Genomic DNA, 14,706 nt, shown 5'->3' with positions numbered 1-14,706 from the left:
ATTGTAGCCAAGAAGTCAGAAGACAATCCAGAAAGAGAACAGAAAGTTAGTGTTTGGACAAAATAGTGTCATCTGCCATATATTTGCATTCAGCATACCCAACGTGTCTTGCGGGCACCCCAAACTACCTTTAAAGGTAGTTCAGATCAATTTTAATGGTTTTTGACATAGAAAAATCAAATCATGTTTTTATTATTTGTGTCTCCTCTTGCATATCCTAGCAGACCAGCTTTGACTATGAAATGTTTTATTATTTTTTTTCATGGAAAGCAAATGCATAATTCCTGATTGCCAGATGATAATCAGATTTGAATAAATCCTTCTCCCTCCTCTTTGTGCAAAGCATGTACAATGACCATTCTGGGATTTAGTCAGCAAAACAGTAGTGGAGAATTAGCTTAGAAAAATAGCCTTGTCCAGCACATCTGCTCTTCAGACTTTCACTGTGTACTGCAAGGAAACATCAGACCTCCAAAAGGAAAACAGGAAAGCTGCCAGAGAAAGGATGGCAAATCTGGGCTGCCTTTCACAACATCTGTTGGGAGTAGACTGACTGCCTGGCAATGCGCAGCCTGGAGTACACTGATCAGTTATAGTGCCAGCTCCCACCAAGAGGAAATTGGTTTCCAGAGCTACTGGGCTGGTGCCGAGAACTCAGAAATGAAGGGACGGAAGGCAAATAGTTTTGGATGTGCTTGACAATTAAAAAAAAAATCTATAGGCAAACCTCAGCTTTCTTCCACTTCTTCAGAGAACTGTGGTCTTGTGATATACACTGAAACTGTTTTTCTTCATTTGTTAAAAGCGTGGATTGGAACACACACACACACACACACACACACACACACCCCATACACTCTTGTTTGTACTGAGAACTCCAACTGGCACATGCTACTTCATTTTTAAGGAGTAAAAAAGAAGCTTTCTCTCTGAGGTACTTTACAGTAGACACTTGTCATCAAACATAATAGCCTCTTTTGTTGCAATATCTTTTTCCTCCAAACCAATAGCTTCTGCTTCCCATGAATGCACTTGTCTGTTCTTGCCTAAAATGAAAGCTGACCCATCTTTGCTCTTCACTGGTCAGAGTCATCATGCTGGCTTTTCATCTGCATTCAGACAGATTCCATTGATGGTTCTTGCGAGGATAATTTTGTTTATGAAGCCAGAATCCAAAAGTGTCTTTAAAATATCCACAGATGGGCTTTGACCAATTAATGAGAAAGACAGAGTCTATCAAGAAATAAATTAAAATTTATATACATGATTTCTTGTAAGAAAACTAGTCAGAAGGAAGAAAAACAGGTAATGAAATGAAAGCTTTGTTGACATGCGACAACAGTGACTACTCACAATGTGACACTCTGTGGTGTTTTACTTAGGTTTCTGTGTTAGTCAGTTTCTCATTGCAGTGACAAAATACCTGACTTGCAGTCATAAAGAAGTAATTACTTTAGCCCATCAGAGGTTTTAGCACATCATCACTGGCTACATCACTGTGGACCTATGATTAGGCAGAGCATTGTGGCAGAGAACATAATGAAGCAGATCTGCTCATCTCATAGTGGCCAGGAAGCAGAGACCAAGGGACAGCAGACAAAATGTATGCTTCAAGGCACACTTCCAATGCCACCTCTTATTGTTTATTCAGCTATTAATTCATCAATAGATCAATTCATTCATAAAATTATAGCCCTCAAGATATAATCAGCTCTCAAGAGTCTATTAGTTGGCAACCAAGCCTTTAACAAATGAGCTTTGGGGGGGTATTTTTTAGATACAAACCATAATAGTTTCACATCAGTCCTCAAGAGTTCCCTATAAGGAAGAAACTACAGTCCTGTAAGAATACTTAGACGGAGGTGAAAATTTCATTAACTGTAACTTTTCCACATTTCCATATGTTTAGGTATCCAGCCACCATTAATTGTCTATACCTTTGGTACAGTAACTTGCTGTACCATTTTTAACCAGGAGCAATAAGCTGTACCGTATATCCTAGGTGTGTAATGGGCTACACCATCTAGGTTTGTGGAAGAAGATCCTATGAAATTAACACAGCACAGTCACCTAATGATATATTTTTCAGCATGTGTTCCCATTGTTCAACAATGACTGTGCTATGCTCATTTTCCTCACTGTTCTAAAAGTAATTTACTCTGAAAATGTAAAAGTTTACCTGACTCCAGGCTTTCAGATTTTCCAAGATATTTTGTTGTCTCCACAGAATATTTTTAATTGTTCATTTGATAAAGTCTATTGAATACCTATTCTATGCCAAGCATTTGTTGAGAACTGAAACATAACAGTGAGAAAGAGAAGAAGGAGGAGAAAACTGCCCTCATGGACATTATATTTTGTTATCAAAGTTAGGAAGGCATTGGGAGAGAATCTAGTCTAATCTAATCCAGGTGGGGAACTAAACATACAGGTTTTCTTCTAAGCACCTCATCCAAGTTGTTAAAGCTTGGGATCTGAATCTGGATTTGTATCAGGATCCTACCATTTCCTGGCACAGGGTCAATTTTTCCCTCTGCAAAATGGGGCTAATAATAGCCCCACGTAGGGTCACATAGGGTCATCTTTTAAGACTGAATGAGTTAATGCACATAGATTGCTAGTACAGCATCATGCACAGAGCAAACACTCAATGAAAGTTTGCACTTATTAACTGTGAGGATGATGATAATCATGGTGGTGATGGTAATAAGAGGATTTAGACAGCTATTGCAACAACAAAGAGAGTGACATTTAACTCGGAAAGGAGAAAAAGATCTGAGGCAGAAAGATAATTCTTAAGTTTAGAACCCAGGACTCTTTCCTACAGAAGTGCCTCAGATCTCAAAGAGTTCTTTTGTTTTTTGTTTTAAACAAACTAAACTACATTGACAAATAACCAGATACATTTTCAAAGCTGGTATTCAAAATTTCATGAGTCTCTTTTCTTAACATGATGTCTAGGATTGTTTAATGTAGGGATGAGACAATGGTGTATGGAGAAGCAGGGCTAGAAAACTGGATTTACCACTAAAAAATGACTTTCTTTTCACCCTCTCACTAACCTTTTTCTCCCCCCAAAAAAGTTAGTTATACCAGTGAGCACCCAACAGTTTGTTACTGAAATACTAGATGGGAAAGAAGATCATACACATTAACCATCCCTAAAGCCATAATCTGAAGTCCAAAATCTGAAAACTTTGAACATTCTGTCAATACTCAAAAAGTTTCATATTTAAGAGAATTTCAGATTTCAGATTTTCAGAGTGGGGAATGTTTGACAGATGAAGTCTATGGAAATATTGCAAAATCCCAAAATGTCCGGAATCTGGAAACTTTCTGGTCCCAAATACATTGGATAAGGGACTCTCAACCTGCATACTTGATGCTTGAGCTTGAGTTGTGGGCTAAGAAGATTTAGAATTTTGGTTCAATAGTGGACATAGTCAGTATATTCTTATCTTTTTATTGAGGAATCATGCTCATTTTCTTTTTCACAAATTGTTCATGAATCTCTAAACTTCAAAAGCTTAGATTGTATTAACATCTTTGCTGGCTGGTATAACTCATAGCTTCTGCCCATTGTTATTTGATCAACACAATCTGGTAGCTTCTACACTTGCTAATTAATAAATCCTTAGGTGTTAGAAATGGAAGATTTTAAGTCATTTACATTTCATAAGTGCCTGGCTTAAGGACAAATTCACCTTCACTATAGTGTGCTGAAATCCTTGTTCAAAGACACAAGAAGACCTCAAGCAAAACACTTAACCTTCTTGTGTCTGGGTCCCCTCAACTATGAAATGAGAATTCTCACATCTGTCTAGATACCTTGTGAGGCTCTATGAGATAATGAATATAGACCTTTCAATCACAATGAATGTTGCTAAATGTTCACAGAAGGCTGATGCCACAACATACTCTCTTTGTATAGTAATTTTTGTTTTGTTTTGTGTTTTTAGAAAATATCTGTGTGTTACCTTCTCTGTTAGACTACAGGGATCATCAATTTAAGGTTATGTGTCTATTTAGCCTCTATACCTTCTTCCCATACCTTGCATAATCTTTTATTTTCTTCCTTTAGTAAAAATTTGAGTGGTTTTGTATGTGCCAGGCTCTTTGTATAGGAAAATTTATTCTCCCTTTTGTTCTATTTCTAGTCACATTTATTATCTGCTTCAGAGTCAGGCCCAAGATGGGGAGGGGAATAATTAAAAGAAAAAAGTGTAGTCTTCTACAGCTGATATTCTTGGTGAAATTCTTTAAAATAGTTATTGATTTACAGAAATGTTGCAAAGATAATACAAAAAGTTCTCATATACTCCACACCCAGTGTTCCCTAATGTTAATATCTTATATTAACTGTGTAACACATTGGTCCTAATTAAGTAAACTATGTTGTTATCTTGCTATTAACCAAATTCTACACTTTATTCAGATTTCAAAGTTTCCCTGTTAATGTTCACTTTTCTTTCTTAGGTTCACAGCTAAGATACCATGTATATTTGTTTATCATGTTTCCTTTATCTCCTCTGGTCTGTGAAAGCTTCTAAGATTGCCTGTGTTATCTAGGCCTTTGATAGATTTAAGGATTACCAGTCACATATTCTAGACTCTCTCTCAACTTGGGTTTTTCTGACATGTGTTCATTACACTGGGATTATGAACTTTGATAGCAATCACACAGGTGAAGTGTTCTTCTCATAATACTGTTTCAGAGTACATGTTTTGAGCACATGAACATGACTTAGTATTGATGATGGTGACCTTGATTACTTGGCCAAGATAATGTTTGTAAGACTGAACGATAAAGGTGCTTTGCCCCCTTTTCATACTCCATTATTTGAAAGCAAGTTAGTAAATCCAACCTACACTCAAAGAGTGGGAAGAGGGCTTAGATTCACCTCTTGATGTATATGCAAAGATTATTTGAAATTCTTCTGTTTAATCATTTATTTATACCAGAGTGGACTCATGTGCATTTATTATATACTTTTTGGCATAACCTAATATGGTGCCCATTTTTTATTTTGCTGCTCATTTGTTCTACTTATGGCCATTGGAAACTTTTGCAAGTTGTGTCTTGTGTCCCTTTGACAAGCTTCACCTTGTTGAGTGCTTCCTTACCTAAGGGAGTGATTCTTACCTAACACATACTAGAAGTTCCAGGTTCATCTTGTATTTTCCTTGCTCAAGCCTGATAACCAGCCACTTCTGCAAGGAGCCCTTGTTCTTTTCCTGGAGAATGATGCTAAAACCAAGATGGATATGCTTATCATGCTTATTACTAATGGGGTTATCACAGATTTCAGGACACTCAGTGGATGGAATAGCTTAATTCAACCTTGGATCCTCTAATGGACGCTCTATAAACCGACTCCTCTCTTGAAAGATACTTAGCAGAATTTTCTCGTTGGAGTTATCTAGCCATGTTAATTTTATTGGCACTGGTGACTATTGATCATTTTAAGATGTGGCATGATAATAAAAGCTGAATTTTAATAATATTACTTGCATAGCAATTTGAGGATGAAATGGACTAACAAAGAGACTGGAGATGAGGAGGCATTTTAAGAATTTTCCCAACATCTACTTTATTTTTACTACAATATATAAGTTGATAGAGCTCCTAACCTCTGTTTGACACTTGGACTATTTATAATGGATTATTCACTGAGAGGTTCCTTTAGGCTTCAGTTCTTGGGGTTTAACTCTCAAGAGTGCACACTGCTCTCCTCTTGAGTAATATAGGACATTTTGTCATTGTCCTCTAGCCATGGATGGATCAAAGCAAAAGGAATGATGTCACAAAATGAAAGCTTCAAATCACTTTCACAGTACTCATCCTTCATTTCCTTATTTCCTGTATTTTCTAAAGGAGGGATGTGGGAAATTCATAAATAAGACATTTACGAATTTTGTGACGATGAGAATATGCCAGTTAAGAGTTTGGGGTCTTAGTCCTAAGCTATGGACATGAAGTTTCGGATAAATTTGGAAGACTTTTCTCCCTCTGTAAGGAGTTTGTACTTGATCTCTTCGGATTTGTTTTTGCTATACCAAATGTAGTCCACAGTGAGGCAGCAGCCACATCACTGGGGAGTTTTTGAGTATGAGGCACCATACTGAATAAGAATTCACACTTTGGAGGGATTTCCAAGATGGCGGCTAGAGGTAGGAAGCAGAAAGCGAGCCTCCTAAAGTGAAATCTTGGAGAGACGCTGGAGACACACTTTGCAGGCATAATCACTGAGAAAAGGCATAACTTTGACCCCTCCACATCTCCAGCCGGCGCAGAGAATCTTCACCTCACATTAAACGGAGAAATGAAGAGGGCCCCCAGGGCTGCCATTGGCCGGTGCTCATACAGCTTGGGAAGTGCGGACCAGGTGAGCTTCGTGGTACTGTGGTACCCCCACAGACAAGCCTGGGCCAGAGCAGCATAGCCCCCTGGATAGACTGACCTCCACCTGGGGAAAAAAAGAGAAACTGAGTAATAAGCAATAAAAACAATTAAGACACACTGGAAAGAGGGTGAGGCGCCCTGAGTGCTGAAGATTGGGGGAAGGGAATCCTTCCCAGGACTGTAAATAAACAAGCCGGGCAGGCAGGAGAGCCTCTGGAGGGAGCGGGGCGCGCGCCCAACAACCAGGAGCAGGAAAGCTTGTGAGAGTGGTGGAGGGAGGAAAACTCCACAGGAGAGGAGGGAAGACCCACTTCCCACGTGAACTGTAAATAAACATGGCGGCCGGCAGGAGCAGCAGCACCGCCCAGTAAGCAGGAGCAGGAAAGCTTGTGAAAGTGGCAGTGGGAGGAAAACTGCACAGGAGAGGGGGGAAGACCCACCTCCCACATGAACTGTAAATAAACACACAGGCCTGACAACTCGGGGGCAGTGTCACCTTTCCCAGTGCTTGGAAAGGGGAAAGCCTGTAGCAGAGGCTCAAGCACAGGAGAACTCTGAGCAAACAAAGCCTGTGGGACCAGGTGAGTGCTAGCTCACCCCAGATATCTGCATAAATAACGCCGCCAACTACAGGCTGAGAGCAGCAGGCAGGCAAACCACAGTTGCAGATACCTCAAAACTGTCTCCAGACTCTTTTTTTTTTCTTTTTCTCCCTACCTTTGATGAGAGAACAACCAAATTACACCTGCAAGCCAAAAAACTTACTGAAACTGTATTGCATTTGAACTTGGGACACTTGGTGGAGCTTTTTTTTGTGTGTGTGTGTGTGTGTGTGTGTGTGTGTGTGAGTATGTAGTTTTGTTCTACTTTATGCATCCCCTTTGATGAGACAACTACAGAACATCTGAGGCACCATCTCCAGGACTGGAGACTGAGACGGACACCCAAATTATTAAGACTGAAACTGCATTGCATATAAACTTGGAAGTTTTTTTTTTTTTCAATTTTCTATTTTCCATTTTATTTTAATTCACTTTTATATGTAGATATTTCATTCATTTACTTATTTTTTATTTTTTTTATCTTTGATTTTCAATCCTCTCTCTATCTCTGTAATGTCTGCTCAGCTTACTGTCAACTAGTACACTAATGCTCCCTGTTTATACCTTTGAAACCTTCTTCTCTGATTCCTTGTTCTGTTTTCTCCTTCTTGTCTGTATATTTGTTTTCCCCTTTTCTTTAACTTCTTGCTTTCCATCTCCTCTCACCCTTCCATTCTAAATATCACCATTGTTATTGTTACAAGCTAGAAAATACTTAATTGCACACAGTACAGGGACAGTAACAACACCAAAGACAATGACGGGAAGACAGAAAAAAACAGGGAAACCAGTTTCCCCACAGCAAAAAATTAGTACAGGAACCAGAGGGGAATGAAGAGAACAGAAACTCAGATCCAGACTCCAACAAAATGAAGATAAACTATGCCAAAGGACCCAATGAAGCCCACAAGAATAATTTAAAAGAAGACATACTACAAGTACTCAATGAGAATTTTATAGAGATGATACTGGATATGGTCAACCAAAATGTACAGGAGACACTCAAGAAATTCCAAGAAAACAAAAATAGAGAATTTGAAGAAATAAAGGAAACCATAGAAGCACTGTATAAACAACAAAGTGAAAGAGAGAACACAATGAATAAATGGATAAATGAACTCAGGACAAAAATAGACAACATTAAAGAGGAAAACTGCCAGGATATGGAAAACCTCAGAAAAAAGAACGAAACAGAACTGCAAAACAAAACGGAAGGCCAATCCAGCAGAATAGAACAAACAGAACAGAATCTTTTAGAACTTGAAGATGAAATGGTAATTATAGGAAAAACCGAAGAACTATTAATTAAACAACTCAAGACCTGTGAAAAGAAAATGCAAGAACTCACTGACTCCATCAAAAGACCAAACTTGAGAATCATGGGCATCGAAGATGGAGAAGAGGTGCAAGCGAAGGGAATGCGTAATCTATTCAACAAAATAATAACGGAAAATTTCCCAAATCTAGAGAAAGATATTCCCATACAGATGCAAGAGGCCTCCAGGACACCAAACAGACCAGATCAAAATAGAACTACTCCACGACATATCATCATTAAAACAACAAGTTCAGAAATGAAGGAAAGAATATTGAAGGCTGTAAGAGAGAAAAAACAAGTAACATACAAAGGTAAACCCATCAAAATCACAGCAGACTTCTCAACAGAAACATTAAAAGCAAGAAGAGCGTGGGGTGAGATCTTCCGGAAACTGAATGAAAATAACTTCAACCCCAGGGTACTCTACCCAGCAAAGCTATCATTCAGAATAGATGGAGCAATAAAAGTCTTCCATGATAAGCAGAAACTAAAACATATGTGACCACAAAGCCACCATTACAAAAGATTCTGCAAGGGATTCTGCACACAGAAAGTGAAACCCAACTTAACCATGAAAAGACAGGCAGCACCAAACCACAGGAAAAGAAAAAGCAAGACACTAGAGAGTAACATCAAGTTAGGTACACACAATCAAACCTTCAAACAACTAAGACAACTAAATGGCAGGAATCACCACATACCTATCAGTACTAACGCTTAATGTTAATGGACTTAATTCACCCATCAAAAGACACCGTTTGACAAAATGGATCAAAAAAGAAGATCCAACAATTTGTTGCTTACAGGAGACTCATCTCACCGACAGAAATAAGCATATGCTTAGGATGAAAGGCTAGAAGAAGATTTACCAAGCCAATGGCCCCCGAAAACAGGCAGGAGTAGCAATACTTATCTCTGACAAAGTAGACTTCAAACCTACATTGATCAAACGAGATAAAGAAGGACATTCCATAATAAAAGGGGAAATAGACCAAAAGGAAATAATAATCATCAATCTGTACGCACCCAATATCAACGCACCCAATTTCATCAAACATACCCTGAAAGACTTAAAAGCATATATAAATGCCAACACAGTGGTTGTGGGAGACTTTAACACCCCATTATCATCAATAGATAGGTATCCAAACAAAAACTCAATAAAGAAATCCAAGATCTAAAATATGCAATAGATCAAGTGGACCTAGTAGATGTCTACAGAACATTTCATCCAACCTCTACACAATATACATTCTTCTCAGCAGCCCATGGAACCTTCTTCAAAATAGATCATATCCTAGGGCACAAAGCAAGCCTCAGCAAATATAAGAAAATAGAAATACTACCGTGCATACTATCTGATCACAATGCAGTAAAAGTAGAACTCAACAACAAAAGTAAAGACAAAAAACATGCAAACAGCTGGAAACTAAATAACTCATTACTTAATGAAGAATGGATAATCGATGCAATAAAAGAGGAAATTAAAAAGTTCCTGGAAGTCAATGAAAATGAAAACACAACCTACCAGAACCTATGGGACACAGCTAAGGCAGTCCTGAGAGGAAAGTTTATAGCCATAAGTGCATATATTAAAAAGATTGAAAGATCCCAAATCAATGACCTAATGATACATCTCAAACTCCTAGAAAAACAAGAACAAGCAAATCCCCAAACAAATAGAAGGAGAGAAATAATAAAACTAAGAGCTGAAATCAACGAAATAGAAACCAAAAAAACCATACAAAGCATTAATGAAACAAAAAGTTGGTTCTTTGAAAAAATAAACAAGATCGATAGACCCCTGGCAAACCTGACTAAAATGAGGAGAGAAAAAAACCCAAATTAATTGAATTAGGAATGCAAAAGGGGAGATAACAACAAACACCATGGAAGTCCAGGAAATCATCAGAGACTACTTTGAGAACCTTTATTCAAATAAATTTGAAAATTTTAATGAAATGGACAGATTTCTAGATACATATGATCATCCAAAACTGAACCAAGAGGAAATTAATCACCTGAATAGATCTATAACACAAAATGAAATTGAAGCAGCAATCAAGAGTCTCCCCAAAAAGAAAAGTCTAGAACCTGATGGATTCGCTGCTGAATTCTATCAGACCTTTAAAGAAGAACTGATACCAACCCTCCTAAAACTGTTCCATGAAATAGAAAGGGAAGGAAAACTGATTAACACATTTTATGAAGCCAGTATTACACTTATCCCAAAACCAGGCAAAGACACCTCCAAAAAGGAGAACTATAGGCCAATCTCCTTCATGAACATTGATGCAAAAATCCTCAATAAAATAATTGCAAACTGCGTTCAACAAACCATCAAAATGATTATTCACCACGACCAACTTGGCTTCATCCCAGGGATGCAGGGGTGGTTCAACATAAGAAAATCAATAAACGTAATAAACCACATTAACAGAAGCAATTAGGCAAGAAGAAGGAATAAAAGGAATACAAATAGGTAAAGAAACTGTCAAAATATCCCTATTTGCAGATGACATGATCCTATACCTTAAAGACCCAAAAAACTCTACTCAGAAGCTTCTAGACATCACCAATAGCTATAGCAAGGTAGCAGGATATAAAATCAACATAGAAAAATCATTAACATTTCTATACACTAACAATGAGCAAACGGAAAAAGAATGTATGAAAACAATTCTATTTACAATAGCCTCAAAAAAAATCAAATACCTAGGTGTAAACCTAACAAAAGATGTGAAAGACCTCTACAAGGAAAACTATACACTTCTGAAGAAAGAGATTGAGGAAGACTATAGAAAGTGGAGAGATCTCCCATGCTCATGGATTGGTAGAATCAACATAGTAAAAATGTCGATACTCCCCAAAGTAATCTACATGTTTAATGCAGTTCCCATCAAAATTCCAATGACATTCATTAGAGAGATTGAAAAATCTACTGTTAAATTTATATGGAAACACAAGAGGCCACAAATAGCCAAGGCAATACTCAGTCAAAAGAACAATGCAGGAGGTATCACAATACCTGACTTCAAACTATATTACAAAGCAATAACAATAAAAACAGCATGGTACTGGCACAAAAACAGACATGAAGACCAGTGGAACAGAATAGAGGACCCAGATATGAAGCCACACAACTATAACCAACATGTCTTTGACAAAGGAGCTAAAAATATACGATGGAGAAATAGCAGCCTCTTCAACAAAAACTGCTGGGAAAACTGGTTAGCAGTCTGCAAAAAACTGAAACTAGATCCATGTATATCACCCTATACCAAGATTAACTCAAAATGGATCAAGGATCTTAATATCAGACCACAAACTCTAAAGTTGATACAGGAAAGAGTAGGAAATACTCTGGAGTTAGTAGGTATAGGTAAGAACTTTCTCAATGAAACCCCAGCAGAACAGCAACTAAGAGACAGCATACATAAATGGGACCTCATAAAACTAAAAAGCTTCTGCTCAACAAAAGAAATGGTCTCTAAACTGAAGAGAACACCCACAGAGTGGGAGAAAATATTTGCCAACTATATATCAGACAAAGGACTCATAACCAGAATATATAGGGAACTTTAAAAACTAAATTCTCCCAAAACTAACGAACCAATAAAGAAATGGGCAAGTGAACTAAACAGAACTTTCTCAAAAGAAGAAATTCAAATGGCCAAAAAACACATGAAAAAATGCTCACCATCTCTAGCAATAAAGGAAATGCAAATTAAAACCACACTAAGATTCCACCTCACCCCTGTTAGAATAGCCATCATCAGCAACACCACCAACAACAGGTGTTGGCGAGGATGTGGGGAAAAAGGAACTTCTTACACCGTTGGTGGGGATGTAGACTAGTACAACCACTCTGGAAAAAAATTTGGAGGCTTCTTAAAAAGCTAGACATTGATCTACCATATGATCCAGCAATACCACTCTTGGGGATTTACCCAAAAGACTGTGACACAGGTTACTCCCGAGGCACCTGCACACCCATGTTTATTGCGTCACTATTCACAATAGCCAAGTTATGGAAACAGCCAAGATGCCCCACCACTGACGAATGGATTAAGAAAATGTGGTATCTATACACAATGGAATTTTATGCAGCCATGAAGAAGAACGAAATGTTATCATTCGCTGGTAAATGGATGGAATTGGAGAACATCATTCTGAGTGAGGTTAGCCTGGCCCAAAAGACCAAAAATTGTATGTTCTCCCTCCTATGTGGACATTAGATCAAGGGCAAACACAACAATTGGATTAAACTATGAGCACATGATAAAAGCTTTAGCACACAAGGGAGGGGTGAGGATAGGTAAGACACCTAAGAAATTAGCTAGCTTTTGTTGCCCTTAACGCAGAGAAACTAAAGCAGATACCTTAAAAGCAACTGAGGCCAATAGAAAAAGGGGAACAGGTACTAGAGAAAAGGTGAGATCAAAAAGAATTAACATAGAAGGTAACACCCATGCACAGGAAATCAATGTGAGTCAATGCCCTGTATAGCTATCCTTATCTCAACCAGCAAAAACCCTTGTCCCTTCCTGTTATTGCTTATACTCTCTCTACAACAAAATTAGAAATAAGGGCAAAATAGTTTCTGCTGGGTATTGAGGGGGTGGGGGGGAGAGGGAGGGGGTGGAGTGGGTGGTAAGGGAGGGGGTGGGGGCATGGGGGAGAAATGAACCAAGCCTTCTATGCACATATGAATAATAAAAGAAAAAGAAAAAAAAAGAACCATATGAAAACTAAAATAAAAAAAAAGAATTCACACTTTCACAAGATTCCCCATATTATACATGTACACATTAGAGTTTGAGAAGTGATGATCTAGACTGGTCCATTAATTTGGCTCCAGATGGGAATCATTTGGGTGGCTTTACAAATACTGATGTTTTGATCCATCACCAGAAACTAGGATTTAATTTATATTATGTGTAATCTGAGCAATTCAGATTTTTAAAACAGATCAATATGCAGCAAATTTTGAGAATTCCTGCTCCAAGACAATGATTCTCAACTCAGATTGGACATTAGAATCACTTGGAATGTTTAAATCAATCTATGACAAGAAGATATTTGGGAGAGAAGACAGAATGAAAGGGAGATGAATATGATCAAAGTACATTATGTGCATATATGCAAATATTTATTTTGTGCAATTAGCAGGCACTAATAAAGATTTCTTATTTTTAAAATTTTGCTGGGTGGGGGTAAAGTTTTTTTAAGAGTCTTAATTTGGGGTGGTGTATTGTAATCTTGCTTTTTAAATAGTTTCCTATGTAATTCTCATTAAATGCCAGCATTCAGAATGTTTTCCTTTAGGTCCTGGATGCCACATTTGGAAGCTGTTTTTCAAAAGTGGAGCAGACATCTCAAATAAGTGAAGTGATTTGCCATGAGGAACGTGACTGGCGTCGAGGACTTCGAGATTGCTGCTCTAGCTACAAGATGTTGCTCACTTTCCATTTTCAAGACAAATAGCATGATAATGTACAAGTACTGAGTGTTAGCATCCTTCATATGAAGCTTTTATTACTTAGTTGACTCTGCTGGGTAACCTGAATCCTGTGACATTTGCAAATTTCAAAAGCACCAAATTATCAATGCATTTCACAATGCTTGTTAGAAGCCAGGTATTAATCACTGCATTGTAGAATTCCTTCATCTACATATACGCAGAGCTAAAGAACCCCCCCAGCACATTTCCTCCCCCTACATCAGAAAACTACCAATACATCTCTTGCAACCTTAACTTCTCCTGTTGCCTAAAGTGACTTGGAGACTAAACAGTCTTTTCTCAAGTCTTTGCAATCAACCTGCATTCTCCTTATAAACACCAGTTTCAGCTTTTATTTTTAGAGTCTTCTAATACACTTTGATAAATGTTCTCCTCCTAAGGACTTGTCAGTAGCAAGGGTGATTGATAAACTGTACCGAAAGACAGAGAAAAATGTTCTCGCTAATATCTGCCATTGTGACAGATTACATAAATAATGTTCTAAGGCTAATTGGCACTAAATGTATTTTGTATTTTAAATGCTCTCTGTAGCCATCCAGGTATGAATCACATTTCATTATCAAAATCATTATGAGGACTGCCTTGACTTGTAACACCTAGCAAATAAATGCAAGAAACTAAAAGGTGTAAGGCATTTGTATATGCATTACTACGGCATCATATATTCTGCAAACTCATAAATCTTCACTGTTGTGAAAAGACCTGCCACATAAAAATAAAAGTTCGTCCTTGGTCACCAGTGTAGCTGCTTTGAGAGGTGTTGCTTCCTCAGTGTCAGACAATGGGGGCTTCAGCTGTTCACTCTTCGTTTGCCTAGATTTCAGGATAGGATTCTTTGGAACAGTGTTTTCTGCAGTAT

This window comes from Castor canadensis, chromosome 6 (assembly GCF_047511655.1).
Source record: "Castor canadensis chromosome 6, mCasCan1.hap1v2, whole genome shotgun sequence".
Classification (NCBI taxonomy): domain Eukaryota; kingdom Metazoa; phylum Chordata; class Mammalia; order Rodentia; family Castoridae; genus Castor; species Castor canadensis.
This window is presented reverse-complemented; position numbering follows the sequence as displayed.